Source organism: Uloborus diversus, chromosome 1 (assembly GCF_026930045.1).
Source record: "Uloborus diversus isolate 005 chromosome 1, Udiv.v.3.1, whole genome shotgun sequence".
NCBI classification, from domain to species: Eukaryota; Metazoa; Arthropoda; class Arachnida; order Araneae; family Uloboridae; genus Uloborus; species Uloborus diversus.
This window is the reverse complement of record NC_072731.1, coordinates 20,658,984-20,676,525: the sequence shown is the minus strand read 5'-3', so window position 1 is coordinate 20,676,525 and position 17,542 is coordinate 20,658,984.

The following is a 17,542-nucleotide window of genomic DNA, read 5'->3' as shown; positions in this document are numbered from 1 at the left end:
CAAAGTTCAAAATGTTTGTCGTAGAATAACCAGTATTTTTTGCAACTCTGATCATTTCATTATATTCTTTAGGTGTGTATATTTCCGACTTTTTTTTTTTTTTTTTTGCCATCTAACGGGAACACTTATGAGATTAAAGGAGAAACTAAGTTCAATATTCATTCAATTATTAAACTTTACGCTAAAATTCTAGGTGCTATATCTGCTTTTAGAGACTAATTTTTGTTTCTTTTTTACCAGTCACATGTAGAGCAACGCTTGTATATAATTTAGAGTCCAAAAGTAATTTTGACATTTTTTTGATTTTCATTCCCTTCTTAAATCTGACGATCCAATTAGTTTGCACTAACTTCGAAAATTTTTGGGTTCTTTAAAAGCAAGTTTTTCTTATAAAACAGTTCTCAACAAAGCACGTGCGTCAACAGACAAGCTCATTTGATCACTACTTTTTTACTATTTCCTGTAGGTCTGTACCATTCTTTTTACGACTGTTCACAACTGCCTACCCCTATTTTCAGCGGATAGCCCATATTTAGGTTCTATCCCGTTTTTTGGACCATTTCTTCTATTACTTTCCCCTGCCTTTTGTAGAGGGATTATTCAAAAGTGTTTTAAGAGCAACGCACCTCGCGTCAACGAGTATTTTTGAAATTGAAAGAAAAAAAGAAAGAAATTAACAGGTGATACTGAAATTTGTCATGCTCCTCCCTCCTCCCACACCAAATACATGTATCTCTTGTTTACGAATGGAAATCATAGTAACTCTTAATAAAATATAGAAAGCTATGGAAAGCTTCAGTTTTACAATTGGAATTCTTCGCGAACAAGCACACGACATTTGTAGTTTTTCTTTGAACAAAGTTTGAGTGGAACAAAATAAAATGTTCTTTCCTAGATTCCTATACAGTCAACTCTCGATAACTCGAAGTCCCAAAGGATCGGCTATAAAACGTTCGAGTTATTGGTGGTTCTAGTTGTGGGAAGTTCCCACAACAGTCTCAAGAGTTTGGGACCCGATGAAAACTTCGAAAAAAAGAACATTCGAGTTAAAAGCTTCGAGGTATCGCATGTATATGTGTTTCGATGACTTTCTCCCACTGTCACAACTGCGTTGCTGATATTTTCTTCCGTTGCAGCAGTGACTAGCCTAGGCGCCCATATAGGGGGGAAGGCAAGTAGGGGGCCACCCACCTCCATAGAAATTAGAACTTCCTTGCTTTTAGTACTTTTTTCGTTGCAAAAATGCAAAAACATTTCTTCTCCAGCCATTAAAGAAAAAGTTATTAAAAAGGTCAAATTTTAAGAACTCTATTCTGTACTGAGATCGGTTTCCATGGGGAAAATATCTGAGTCCCCGCTTTAAATTTTGCGTGGGGGCACTCATGGTGATTAGACCGCCTGGCCCACCTTCCTCAGAAATTGAATCTCTATTATCTCCCATCTTGAAACGTTTTGAACCATCTTCAGGCTATAAGGAAGAACAGACTTCCCGTAACATCATATATGCTTCAGTTGCTGCTTTTTTAATACGAAAACAAAATTCAAATGCAGCTTTCTGTTTGTTTTTCGATTATCACTTTCACTTTTCCTTGTGCGAAAACGAAACTACATGCATTTAGACGGCCAATCAAGGTCACATTACTAATGTCATGACTCTTAAAGCTGCACGAACTATTCTTCGCTTATCCCACTACACATACACAATTAGTTTACTTTCCCATACAAAGCTATGATCTGTCTTTACCCATATACTTCATTTCATAAACGTTTCAAAATGGCTGTTAACGTTTTACGGCTGTAAACGTTTATCAAACGTTTAAACGTTACGTGTGCTATCTAGGTATGAATTGGCCTACAGGGGTGCCCATTCTCCCCCCCCCGCTCAATGGCGCAAATCCCCCCCCCCCCCCCCAAAATTCTCAACACTCTTTCCCTTATTTATTTATTTTTTTTAATTTTTAGCTCTTTTTAAAATTTTATTTACTTTTTTTAAATATTAGTTATTTATTTTTTATTTTTCAGTTCTCTTTTTTATTTCATTTATTTTTTTTTAAATAATTTATTTATTTATTTATTTATTATTACTACTACTATTATTAAAATTATTTTATTAGAAATGTTCAGTGCTACACCAATGAGAGTCACACACACAAACTAAATAAATAAATGAAATGAAATATAAACAGAATACAATAAAATAAAAGGAATAATTTAAATTAAAAATAAATCAACATATAAATTTAAAAATCCCCCCTCAAAAAAAAAAAAAAAAAAAAATTGGTGGCGCAACTTGCGCCATAATCTCCCCTTGTGGGCACCCCCTGATGGCCTACCTACTTAAATTACAAGTGACATTGCTTATTTTAACTCTAAATAGAAATATTAATTGTTGAAAAAACAATGATTCAACGATTTGGGTTATGGGGTCGTTTTCAAAATTTTAAAAGTATTTTTTTTCTGAAAGAGCATGCTTAAAAACATGGGATCTGACCAGTTTTTAAATAATTTATTTAGTTTAACATTTTGAAAAAAATACTTAAAACGATGCGCTTTCATTGTTTGCATTTCTGTCGTGTGACATCACAAATGATGAAATGCCATTCAATGTTGCCATTCACAGAACAAAATTCGCATTTTCACTCACGTGTATTGGCAACGATAGGGTTGTTAGCAAGCGTAGAGCGCAATTTTAATTCGCTGCTTGATTATCATAACGTGGAACCGTGATATAAAGATGCGCCAAAATGCATCATTTGTGACGTCATAAAGACCACGCCTTGTTTGAAAAATCGGACATTTTAAAAAAGTAATTAAAAAAAAAAAACTGTTGGGAAAATGAAAGTATTTTCTGGGTCCATGTATTTTTTTTTTTTTTTTTGCTCATTCTATCCATCTCAGTGACTAAAAGTAGTACTTTTGACTGAAGGAAACCACCCCATTGTGATCGCTGCAACTCATTACAAGGGCGCTTCATCACCACATTAGTTGATGTTGCACCGAAAAGTATACTACTTCGTGAACAGATTTCTATTATTAATTTAATTTAACCAAAATCTAGAAGCTCCCGTGCGTGAACTATAAGTCCGATTTAGCTTTAAAATTTCGTAGGTAGGACCAGTTAGGGTAAAAGACAACATAATTTCAACGTTTCAACTTTAGATCCTTCCTTTTCTTTTTGATAAACTGAGTAATAAAATTTGGTTCATTGTGTCGAAGGCAACTCTCTAGTATGAAAAATGTGACTTAATTACTGTTTGGAAAATTGAAACCACGTTTCCTCTTACCCCAGATACGATTGGGTAAATGTAAACAGTCCATTTAATACTCCTTGAGGTTGATGTATGTAGATAGCCTCCCTATACACAATCAGTTTTGAAGCTTAAGAAGTTCTACATGAACTATAGTCAATCTGTAGCCTGTAGATCGTATGCGACACGCTGAATCATCCAAATGCAATCTGAAATCACTTAAAAAGAAAAATATATAAGAGATGACGCTCTGAATTTACGTCAAATTCACGCAAGAGTATCATTTACATCAACATTTAATTTTCTAAGAGAAAGAAAAAGGGAGAATGAAAAGCTTAGTTGTTTCCATTTACCCCAGAGTACACTATGTATGTGGTCAATGAAAACATCTAAACTGCTCATCAAATATATAGCTGAGAAGGTGAAATTCACAAATTGATATTTTTTATATCCTTCCACATTTCAAGTAAAACTAGTTTTTTAATAACGACTTTTTTTTTTACTGTGTCATCTTCAAGCAATGATGACGTCTACACAATTGTTTGGAAAACAAGACGTACTCTACGAATGTCTTCTATATATTTATTACTCTTCACTCACCTGCAGTTTCGTTCAAAAATGACCCCAAGTGCGGTAATGGAGTTTGTTTTCATTTACCCCAAGTTACCCTGCGTTGAATAACCTAATTTATGTTTTAACCAGAGAGGGCAATAACTCTTGAAGATTTTGTGCGGAAGCCCTTGCTGTGTTCCTGACTGTAATCAGCACCCATATACTAGTAAATCACCCCAGTTAATGAGTTGTGGAGCAGCGCGATGTCAAAACAAGTTCCATCCCAACGATCGAAAGCTAACCTCTCGCTGAGGTTAACTAGAAAGCTCCTCGGCATTTAGTTTGGGGTGCTTCTCTTTACTTAACAATGCCGCTTTGAGGCCGAAATCGCCTTGTTTAGACAAAACAACTCCGATGAGCTACCTTCTGTTCTGGAAGTGCGCCACGTTCGGGAAGAGAAAATTAGAATACGGATGAAAATCCCCATCCTAGATGAGTGGTTGTCATTGACCTGGAAAAAAACCAAGAAGAAAAGAACGTTCGAAAAAGAACTGGGCGGGTAGTTCGGTAGCAAAAGATTATTTAGGCTTAAGATTTAGGAAGATGAAGAAAAAAAAATGAGTTCGAAATGATAATAATAATAATACTTAAGTTTCTGTACTCGAGAGTGGAAGCTACACCCGTTCGTGACGTTGCCATTACAAGCAGCGCCACCTGCGGTGATACGGGATGGGTTTGGGGCTCGGAAGTCCGTTCATTTGATGCCCGAGGAACTATGAAAATGATGATTATGTTCGCCTCATCTCTTCATTTTTGAAGAATTTTTTTAAAAGAGGGGTTATTTGTATATCTAGAGGTAGCATCTGCAGCAACTCGAGTTGCGAGGAATCATCATTCTTTTTAAATAAATGCCTCATCTTCACATCATAAACCTCTCTCGAAATATAACTTCAGTAGTTTTTTTTTTTTTGCAATGTCGTAGCCCCGTCTCTTTTCTGGCTTAAAAATTCATTCAGTAGTAATATATTAAGCTGTAATATACTGCTACATAAAACTATAGTACTGTTTTATGACGTGCTAATATTTTTTTACATCAAGAACTGTGTAGAAAAGACAAAAATTTATATAGTCTAACGAAAATGCAAGAACTGTTTGCTATTTCAAACAAAAAAAATATTCCAGTGGCTCTCAAAAATATCCTGAAGAACATTCAGAGTCTTCGAGCGTTTAAAAAGGACACTTCAAATGCCTTAATTGCAAGAAAGAGTTTACAGTTTTGTCAAATGCCTAATCCAGAGGCCAATGAAGAATCCCCCCCCTCCATGCCCCAACCCTTGATTTTAAGTCACATTGGCAAACATAGTATGGTAACATCTATAGCATGTAAGCTGTTAGTATGTAAATATTGCCTAACCAAAAAATCTCTTTGATTTTTGGCTTGTAACTTGGCACCCCAGAGATCCCTGGATCGACCGATTTTAATTGGTTTTTATCAGTTTTGAATGTAACAGCAAGCCGCGGCAAGTGAGTCACTTAGACCTTCGCAATTTCGGCTTAGCACGAAAGGGGAGGAAAGTCTACAGCACCCTGTGCCAAGAGCCAAGGCAACTGTTAGCGACCAGCTTCAGGATTTTCATACCCACGGAATATATGAGCATGTACTCGCGGCGGGTATTTGGTGGCGTCGGCTCCGAACCTAGAACCCTCTGATCACGAGTCCAGTGGCTCATATCCTCTTGGCTACATATGGTCACTTTGTTATGGCCGTTCCACTCCGAAGAAAATTGTGGCTGCTCAAAGGGCAAGTACAATACTGAGTTTACAGCGATTTTACACAGCCTCACTTAAATAATGAGATAGTAGACATACAGACCCAAAGCGGCGAGTTATCAGTAATACCTTGGCGATTTATTTCGGCGAAAACATTCTTCGCCGTCATGATTTCAATCTCATCCTTAACTCATTTGCAAAAGAAGCCATGACTATTCAAACAAAACCGTTTAGTTTACGTTTCACGCCTGTTTGACGGAGCTGCCGATCCGAGGCAAAACATTCCCTTCGCTAAACGCAACAACCCTTCACCGCTTGGTTGCTTCGGAGATTTCTGAATTTTTTATTATTCTTTCACAATTTGCAATTCGTAAATTGCATACCCGGGACTAATCGGAAGACAAGAAAAAAGAAAGATAAAACACGCCACATAGAAAAGTAGCGTGTGATCTAGCACTTACTGAAAACTACACAATGGAAGTTTGAAAAATCATCGAAATTTGATTTTCTTAGAGCTCCAAAACGTGGTGTTTCATTCACAACACTTTTATGTCAGTTCAATGCAAATAGCGACAATTTCGGAAGCTTTGTAGTCGGAATCTCCTATAGGGGGCGCTTTATGAGCAAGGGCGCCCCCCTGTAAAAAATCACTGTGACCCCAAAAAATTTCCTTATTCGGCAAATTTTGTCTGACGATTCAGCAAAATTTGGAGTTATATTCGGCAAATTGAGAGTTTCTGTCCTCCAAAAGATTTAAATTCGGGACGCCCCTGCTTATGAGAGCACATTATTACTTTTACATAATTTAGTTACACAAGTCTCCTTGCTTACTCGTTGGTTATCATTTACTCCATCGTCAGAATTACATTCGCCCGGAAGACAGTGGTTTGCTGTGTGAGCTATCACGTAAAATGCAGCAGAAAAGTTGTCACAATAGGGAAGTTTTCGATTTTTCAATTTTATTTTTATATGATATAGTAGCATGTATGAACATCATAGGTGAAAATTTTTTTGAGATACGATAAGTAGTTTTTTTTAAATTAATTTTTAAAGTACAAGCGCTTGTGACGTCAAATGGCATAGGAAGTGAAGTCATGCGCTCTTCCGATAGGGGAGAAACCGAAGGTCACGCATTCGACTTCGAAGACGAAACGTAAAAGGCTTATCTCCTCACATTTAACTCCTCGCGTTTCTGGAACATTAAACTTCTCATCTTCTCGGAAATATTCGAATATCATCATTGATGTTACATGAGGAAGATTATTTAGATTGTGCTTTAACGAATCCGGTCTCCATAGTGTGTTCAAAAGGATTATTGAATTTCTAAAAAATAAAAATGTCAGCGAGCTCAAAATGTCCCTAGCGAAAACAAGGGATCTTCGGCGGAAGGCTGCCCATTCGCGCCCTGTGACGTAGGCTCGTGACATTTCAGAAGAGCGTACTTTTGCGCGTGGATGTTTAAAAATTCATTAAAAATCAACCACGGGGTGTTTTAAAATTTGGCGATGGTGAATTTTTTAGTTTTGAGGGTCAATGAACAATATCCAATAGCCAAAATATGAACATTTAATAGGTTGCAACTTCCCTATTGAGTTAAAAGCGATACAAAGCCAGTCTGTACTGTACTTACACTCCAAGGTTTCCGAACTTGCCACTACACGTGGTTTAACCAGTTGGATGGGGCCCTGATAACGCTCTGTTTTATGATCCAGGACAAGAATCGAGCAATCCCTGATCCAGTGCCCTAGATGTACTGTTTTGGAATGGGAAATTGTAAGAATTTGTGACTACAACCGATTTAACGTGCCTCGGTCAACATTGGCGAGCACGGAGAATATTCGTTCCGGCTGACATCGATTCCTCATCTCTCCAGTTGTGAGTTCAACGTCTCATCAATCAGCTACCTTGGCCTAACTACAGCGACTGACTGCGGAATAGCAACAAATCAGCTGGAGTGGCAAACTTGCTGTCATTAAGATCGACTTTGCGCTCACAATTTCGAAATTTCTCTGTTCGAGGGTTAGAGTAGAAATGGAAATCAAATATTAAAGAAATATTGTTTTAATAGCATATTTATTAAATAACACCTGAAAGAAGACTCAAAGTAGAAGAAACAAAATCAAACTAACCCTTCACTTCAAACTCCAAGCTCCCCGAACTATACGTGGTTTAGGAGCCATTCATAAATTACGTAAAGATGATTTTGGCAATTTTTGGCTCCCCTCCCCCCATGTAAGGGTAGGTAAGATTTTTCAAACCCCTTCCCCGTATTCTTGCGTAAGATTCCATTTCGTTTTTCAAAATAATAAAATAACGAATCTTATATCGCTGGAATCAAAATTAAATTCACTATTATTAAACTAAACCTTTTCATGTAAAGAAATATTTTCTAAAAAGTTTACTGAAAAGACTGTCTTTTCGACATTTTTTTGTATATGACGCGATGCGATACTAATTAAAAATAAAACATGCCATACATAGTGCGATTCTTTTATAATATTTTACACTATTCATTCTTTGTAAAACAAGTAAAAAACAGGTCATCCTAATACGTTTTTGACCTTCCAGACGCAAATGGAAAAAAAACCCTGTCAAACCACTAGACCGCGCGATTTCAAATGTAAAATATCAACTTGGAAAATATTACGTAAGAACGGGGTTGAACCCCACCCCCCAAAGTAAGGGTATGTAGAGATTTTTCCAACTCCCCTCCCCCTCGAAACCCTTACGTAATTAATGAATGGCTCTTTAACATTTAAGATGAAACCTGAAGCCAGCTCTATTTTTTGTTCCAGACCAAGAGCCGAGCAATCCCTGATCAAAAAACCTCAGAGGTAGGGATTCACTTGGAGGATTTTGTTCACCACGACCATATTTACTTTGTCCCAGTCACCATTAACGAACACGGGGTACCACGAACCTCAGAAAGTCTTCATGGAAAGTATGTCTCTGTTAGCATTGGACTAAGAAGATTTCCTGCTTTAATGTTCATTTTTGTGCACTCCAGAGTACCCCAAGCAAAAAATACCGTCAAACTCCAAGAGCACATAATTCAAAGTCAATTCAATATAAGGAAATGAGTTGTTTATTTCAAGAACACTCAGACGCTATGTTATCTACCTTCAAGGGGGTGGGAGGGAATGTTCAATAGGGATTGGAATATTTTAACCGAGAGAAATGTACTTACATGTTTATCGCTGTCAGCAGGGCTTAATTTTTCACTAAAGAAGTGCAGGAGCTCTATAGTCACTCGAATTTATTTCAATGCGTAAGTCGTCTGATTTCCGTTCAAAATTTGAAAAATCTCATCAGAAATGAAAAGGAACTGAGTTCCCATGAATTCATATGTAAATTAAGCCCTGTCTGTTAGTAAAAAAATTCTGTAACCCATTTTGAAAAAACTGAATAGGACACTAAAAATGTTTTTTCAAAACTTTGAAACTAGCTCTAGATTGGTTTTTTGAAATAAACAATTGAATTTAAGTGAAAACTCCTTCTTTGAAATGATCTTTCGGATTTCTTTTAAAAACTAAAAAATGTTGCTCGACTTTTGTGAGTAAAATTTGAAAATCAATCAATAAATAAATAAAACAAGATGCAATACAATAAAAAAAGATTTTATTACTTGTAATTTGGGTACAAATAATTCTTTATGCGATACGCGAGACACACTGCTTTATTGTACTCAGACATCAATGTCTGCATCTCAGTTCCAAATCCAACTTTATGATGTCTTCTCTAAAACAAATCTCGAATCCTATTTTCACGGGAATTCATAAATTTGAATGGCGGTGCAGAAAAAAAGCGGCAGGAGTGTTGAAGAAGAAAAAAAAAACATCAGTTCTAATCAGATGCCAGATTTACGTTTAACAGGCTTGAAACGAAATGGCTCTACTCTACCAGGGGTGCAAGGAGAAGAGAACACGCTCTTACAGACTATTTGCATTTCGAATGCGCTTTTGAAGAATGCCTTTCCGAAATTTATCACGTGACTTGGAGCAATAAAGAGAAGTTGTTAATGACTCCATTGCGGCACAACACGAGGTGATTGTTCGAAACATTTTCTTCTGTCTAGGAATCTTTTTACTGCAGCTACCTTTTTCTTGATGGTGTAAAATTAATTTCTACTTTTATCACTCATTCTAAATGACTTTTAATTAAGTTAGTCATGTTTTATTTTATGACTTTCAAGGGAATTATTCCTTCATCTTTTCGTCTTAAAAACTTAATGTTTTTTTCTTCTTAAAACTTAAATAAAAATTATATTTTATTGGAAAGTTCAAATGCAAGAAAATATAAACACATTCTCATTTAGTTGAAATACAAACGTAACACAAACACACACGTGCACAAATATAACACCAGAATCAAGTTGACCGACACAACCGTGTCTTTTTTAAATATTTCGATAGAAAAGGGTTTGATGCAAGGGCGTATCCAGCTCAACATGGAAGGGGAGAGGGCAGACTCATGGACACCCTGATTGGAGGTCGCGGGAGGTCACTTTGACTTCCCAAAATTTTTCTTATTTTGCAGATATTGTCTGATGATTCGGCAAAAGTACATCGTTCGGCGAAAGTTTTAGTTATATTCTGCAAAACTATCATCATTCGGTGACAATTTGGAGTTCCATTCGGAAAAGTTATCATCATTCGGCGACAATTCGGAATTTTATTCGGCAAAATTATCATCATTCGGCGAAATTTGGAACTCCATTCGGCAAATTGAGAGTTTCTGACCTCTCAAAAATTTAAGTTCGGGGTGCCCCCTTAGCAGGCCCATCATTCGGGAAACTAGGGGACTGGTCTATTGCCCCCCCCCCCATTCGTATCGCACTTATCCATTGAAGAATTTGCTATTATGACATATCTTCAGAAGTGAGAAAATTCGTTCAGCGTTACTTTTCATGGAAGAACTAAGGAAAAATAAATAGCTCAAAAAGGGGGGGGGGTACGCGTACTCAGTTAGATGCAATACCTCTAAAATGAGTAATTTTTTTTAGACACTTTTAAGACACAACATTTGGGACAGCTTTGGGCGCAACTTTGGAAACAAAGGCGTAGTCTGCGCCATGCACTCCTCCCCTCACAAAGTGGACACCCCTGCATTCTTTAACAAATACAGCTGATTGTTCTATTTCATAATACTGGATTACTTCGTCACCAATCACATTCGGTGGACATGTTACATGCAACTGCAATCAACAGATCACGCACTGTACTAATGATCGACGAATCTTTCCTCAGGAGGTGAATTTGATTGACAGATCGTACCATTAACAAGTAAACATTTGCACCACCGATCTTTTCGCGGAGGCTCTTATATCTGACACATCAGGTCAACGCAACGACAGGTGCGTCATTCTTCAAGAAGTGTAACTTTTCTGGCACACACCTTTTACAGTAAAAACTTTAAGGAACAATGCATTTAACATTGTTTTTTAATTTCATCAAAAATATATCTATTTAAACCTGCTAACAATTCTTTAATAATATTTTTTATTTTTAATACATTTTTGGTTCACAGCATGTGAATTCTCACCTCCGTGGCATATCACACCTAGTGTGACTGTTTATGTTGCTTAATTAAAAGTATATGCATATTTATTTATTATTTCTTTCACAAGTGTCTCAAATATTAGTTGTTTAAGTACATTTAATTTTTAATATTGTATTTTAGTTCGTTTTAGTAGGATAAGGAATTTTGTCACATAATGAATTCTCAGCTCCATTACCCTAACACAAAATGCCATTTCTCATTAACAGATGGCAGTAATGACATCGCATTTTTTTCCCATGATACAAGGGAGCCCCCTTCTTTATTTTCAGCTAAAAGAAAAGTAGTAAAAGTTTTGTTGAATACAAGAAGATAGATTTCGTTATAAAAGCCAAGTAGGAATTCTCACCTCCGTGAACTTGAATTTCAGGGATTTAAATGTAAATTAATGTAAAAAAAAAGAAGTGCACATGTTTTCATATGCTTATCATGTGCAGATTGTAGCAACGAAGAAAAAAGTTATTTCCCTGAAAAATGTATCCATTAGGCCTATATTAAAGGAAAATTCCTCACCTCCGAGATAGACCTTATTGTCATTATTTCTAAGATGAGAATAAATGGTGGTGAAGAAATGCATCAATTTTAGACAGTCTACCAAAATTATAAATAATCAGTATATTCTCAAATTTACTAATTTGGAAATATATTAATACTAAAAGGATAACTGAAATTTAAGCCGTACTTTAAGTAAGAGAGTTTAATATTAGATTCATACTAATCATTAAAATACCGCATTGTTTGCACAATTAACGAAATTATTTCCTTGATATTAAATTGATCTCTATTTTCAAACACTGATTTTTATTTCTTTTTTTTTCATTTATTTCCGCCAACAAAATTTCTTTTTTATTTATGGATAAAATAATTGGAATTTAGCTGGGTCATTGTTTATGGTTTCTTTTAGTTGGTAACACTTTCATGTAAGAATGGGAAAAAAAAGAGAGAGAGAGAGAGAAAACAAAAGATTTTAAATTGAAAAATATTTTCGTTCTAAAGGTACACATCCGAATGACCGAGGTACGTTCTATAGAGAGGCGAGAAGCGGATTTACAAACGGTGTTTCCCATAGGTACCCAACCTACGGATATCTCTTCCAAAGGAGCAATTTGGCTACTTAAGGGGGAGATAACTTCTTGAGGAAAGATGAGCATTTAAAAGAAAAAAAACAATAATAAAAAGCAATTAGAATTTCCTCCCCAGATAGAAGCTGCGTTAGAGGCACTATCTTTTTCAGACCAAGTGCGATCCCCAGAAATAGCTTCTATTCTTTCACGTAAAACCACTATCGGTGTATGCCATTACCATGAGAGATTTTACGCCCAATTTCCCCACCAGATGGAGTTACCTGGGATCTATTCGAAGTGAAACTGCACGAAAATTTTAATTTCGCCAAGATTACCCTAAGGTTTCCAAGTAAATATCACTATCTGGAAAATATAAAATTGTGACGCATAAACAACTTCTACTTATGGCTACCCACACAACTGATTGAAATTAGTGTAAATAAGCGTACTGAAGCGATCAGGCACCAAAACACGTTATCGGCAGTGCATTTAAAATTTGGACTTTCTAGTATGAAAAGAAGAAGAAAAACTACCACATTTCAGCATGAAATAGGTCATTTAAATGAAAATCAGTTCTCTCGTTAAACACTAAAAATATTATGTTAAAGATTAACTATTCACATTTTAATTAATTCAAGTTTTAATTAATTACTAGCTGTGTCCCCCGGCTTTGCACGGTCTACCTCGAAAATAAAATTTATGTCAAGTGACACGTGTTCAACGATAAAAAAAAAAAAAAAAAAATCAGTAAAATTTTGTGGCAGACTGAGGAAAAATAACCAAAATAGGAATTATAGAAAAAGCCTCAAAACAAAAGCCAGAATATTATTTGTTCATATTCGAGAAAAAAAAGGTAACAGATCTTTCTTCTCAATGATTTTCTTTACGCTACAAATTTTAATAAAAGCATTGTTGCGGAAAGTTGAGATGAAGCACTGAATAATAATTTGAATGGAGGAAAGCCTTCGAAAAATAGGGATTTCATGTCGAAATCTAAGTATCATAATTAATAGTTTTTAATTAATATCTACGATAATTATTATCGGAGAAATATGTTAAATATACAAACATAAAGACGGGAAAATTACGAATCTATCGATACCTGGTTCGATGGTCAGTTCACTGGCGTTCGGGAGAAGAAACTCGGACATAGATACATACGTACATAGATACATACATAGATACATACATAAATACATTGGTATATACATAAATACATACATAAATACATAGTTACATACATAAATACATAGGTATATACATAAATACATACATAAATACATACGTACGCTCAGATTTTAAATATATATAGAATGTTTATAAAAGGTCATTTAAGGGAGGTCTTCATATCAAATCATAAGAGTGTTTCATTTTAAAAACACGAAATTTATGGAATTCCATTAAATTTTCTTAGTTTAAATGCATTTAACTAATGCATCAATTAATGAATTGGAAGAGAGAGGAAAAAAAAAAAAAAAAAAAGCGCCGAAACCATAAATAAAATCACACACAAAAAAAGCGGTTCTAATGAAGATGAAGCTTTTGAATCTTCAGTTATTGGGCAAGACTTTAAAAAAAAAAAACTGAAGTAGCTTCTTTTTGTTCTTTGGCGGATAGAACATCTGCTGTCGCCGCTCCCCCTTCCCTTTTCGAACGTCTGCTCGGAGAAGATTTAATTGCGATTTAAACCAAGAGATATGTAGCTACTGCCATTGGCTAAAAAGGATTTTCTTGCTCTTCCTTCTTAATAATAACTTTTAATTTCTTAATCTTCTTACTTACTTTTTTGTTCTAGAACTTTATTATTTTAGATGTGTTGTTCACGCAATGTTCACATAAGCTCCCCCCTCCCCTCTCCTCTGTTCTTTCCAGAAGATAAAGATAAAAGAAAACGCGGCTTAAATATTATACGTTCTATTTTCATCCAATTAAAATACATCTTATTTATGAAGAAAATAACTAAAACATTCGTCGAAACCAACATTAACGCTTCTGGAATGACGAAATATAATGGAAGATATGGTTTACTGATCAAGACTTTGATTAAGATGATATCTAAAGATGATGTTAAAGATATTTCTGAAGAAGATGTTAATGATATCTCCCCTAATGGGAAAAGGTGCAACTAAAAGGGTTGATGAAAGCAAAATGGTGTGTGCGACGAATGAGAGGCGCATCAAAGAGGAAAGGGACAATGGGTTACGGTTGAGATGACCATGCGTCCCGTTTTGAACGGGACAGTTACGTTTTCAGGTGTCCTGCCCCATTGTCGCGGCACATACAGAAATGTTCATCTATATTTTTTGGATTGACAGAACGGAACACTAAATTATTTAACCAAAAGACACGGAATGGAGCGGTTTAAATATTTTAATACCAATAAATTAAATTATGCATAATTATTTAGTATATTTCATGCTTACCATTCCCGGATTTACGTGTACAAGCTAAGCAAGCTATAGCTTAGGGTCCCGCTTTGCTAGGGATCCCCAAACTCCTGGGAATTTGAATGATTCGTAGTAAAAAAAAAAAAAATACTTGAAAAAATAATTTTTATTTTCTAGTGCTGGAAAGCCTTGAAAATTTGAAAAAGTGTGGCTACAAACCACAAGTGGGAGAATAAATACCAATATATGTCAAGTTCAGCTCCCTGCTTTATCCTGCACCAAAAATTTAAACAATGGTTCTTACGTTGCTGAAACATATTACAAATTTTTGTGACTCACATGCAGTGCCGGATCTAGAAAGTTTACGATGCGGGGCAAAACTTCAAAATGCCGCCCCCCTCCCCACACACATCCATCTTGCTTTGAATTTTTCTATCGGGTTTATTTAAAAAATTTTAAAATGAACTGCTGAGTACGAAAGAGTTTGATTAAAAATTCATTTTATACAAAGCATGTCAGCATGATTTTTTCTTTTTTTGTGTTCAAACGGAGATACAGCGTAACACAAATTGCAATTAAAAGCCATTTACCCTTTTTTCCGAAAACGAATTCAGTATTCAGAGGCGAGAGCTTTACTTTTAATCTTCTAGTTTTAGGCCCTTAGTCCAGGATCTGGCAGCTCCGGTCTAGGAAGATTGGGCGCCGAGCTTTTGGGTGCCGGGAACTTCGGGAGCCAAGCACTTTGGGCGTCGGGAACATTGGGGGCCCGGGAGCTTTGAGCGCAGAACACTTTGGGCGTCGGGAACTTTGGGTGTCGAGAACATTGGGCGCCGAGCACTTTGGGCGTCGGGAACATTGGGCGCCGATCACTTTGGGTGCCGGGAGCTTTGGGCACCGAGCACATTTGGCCCAATATTCCCAGCACCCAAAATGCTCGGTGCCCAATGTTCCTGGCGCCCAAAGTTCCCGGCACTCAAAGTGCTCGGCGCCCTCCCGGCGCCCAATCTTCCCATTTCGGACAGTACATGGTGTAGGAAAATTTGAGTAGGGAGATTTTTTTTTAAATGTTTAATTGGTGTCTTAGAAAGTATTCTGGACTTAGTTGGACAACCTCCACGTGGTACATTTTCCAGCTACGTCGTAATCAAAGACGGTGGCAGGTAGATCTCATAAATGCTCAGCATTTCTGTAGAAAGTTTTAACAGGGAGAATGTTTTATCATAGCATTTTATAAGGTGTCTTAGAAATAGTTTTCAGCTTGCGTGGACAGCTGCCATCTGGTACATTTTCTAGACATAACGTCATTAAAAATGGCGGTAATTTACTCTCATAAATGCCCATATATTTATATTAGTACTTAACCGATTTGATCCAAAATTTGGTCAAAATGTTCCAATTAGTGTTTTTAAGTTGAGTTGCAAAGCTTTTTAGCTATTGCTATAAATTCATAGACATTTGGTTATTTTTTGTATACTACTTATTCCTTTACAAATAAAAAGAAAATAATGCTGATATTAAATGCGTTGAAACATAATCAAATTTAAGTTAATTACTGTATAAGTAGAAATCTAATACCTAATATAATCTAAAAAGTATATTTTAAAAAGTTGTGTTACAAGCAGGGCTGTGGAGTCGGAGTCGGAGTCGAAGAGTCGGATTCGGACTGATTTTGGGGTAAATGAGTCGGATACGTTAGAAAGCATGCCGACTCCGACTCCGGGTTTCTTTTTTACTTTCATTTTCACTGACTCTCCTTGCATTTTTTAAAAGATGACTACCAATTGGTTCGATTACATGTATAAAAATCTACCAATGAGAAAATAACTGAGATTATGGCAATCAGCTAGCTTGAGTGCTTATCGAACTTTCTGTAGCCGTCCCCTAGTTTGCTTGCTTTTTAACTTAACAAATAGCAACTGTCAGCAAACGATTTTGTTGCCTAACAATTTCAAGTAAGCACTTTCAAAATAAAAGTAGAAATATAGTGTTTTGTTCAATCTCAGTTATAAAATAGTTAAAGAAAAGTAATAATTTAGTAAGTCGAGGCCCGTAGCTCGGGTTGACACTTTTGAGAGTGTTCGGCAAATTCAAATAAGTTATGGCGTGAAAGCACGAATCTAAGAGAACCGATGAAATAATCTAGTGTTTTTTTTTTTTTTTTTTTACTTAATACCATTTCTATATGCGTAATTCTCCCTAAAAAGTATGGAACAAAATAAGTGTAAGTGATTTCTTGGTCACAACACTCAATAATTGCAGTTAATCTTAAAATCTTCATATTAAGGTTAATTCTAAAGCAGACTATAAAATTTAAATTAAAAATTTAGCAAAGAAGAAATATAGGTATAGTAAAAGCTATTCGTACAAATTTACGTAATTCTCCCTAAAAAGTATGGAACAAAATAAGTGTAAGAGATTTCTTGGTCACAACACTCAATAATTGCAGTTAATCTTAAAATCTTCATATTAAGGTTAATTCTAAAGCAGACTATAAAATTTAAATTAAAAATTTAGCAAAGAAGAAATATAGGTATAGTAAAAGCTATTCGTACAAATTTACGTAATTCTCCCTAAAAAGTATGGAACAAAATAAGTGTAAGAGATTTCTTGGTCACAACACTCAATAATTGCAGTTAATCTTAAAATCTTCATATTAAGGTTAATTCTAAAGCAGACTATAAAATTTAAATTAAAAATTTAGCAAAGAAGAAATATAGGTATAGTAAAAGCTATTCGTACAAATTTACGTAATTCTCCCTAAAAAGTATGGAACAAAATAAGTGTAAGAGATTTCTTGGTCACAACACTCAATAATTGCAGTTAATCTTAAAATCTTCATATTAAGGTTAATTCTAAAGCAGACTATAAAATTTAAATTAAAAATTTAGCAAAGAAGAAATATAGGTATAGTAAAAGCTATTCGTACAAATTTACGTAATTCTCCCTAAAAAGTATGGAACAAAAT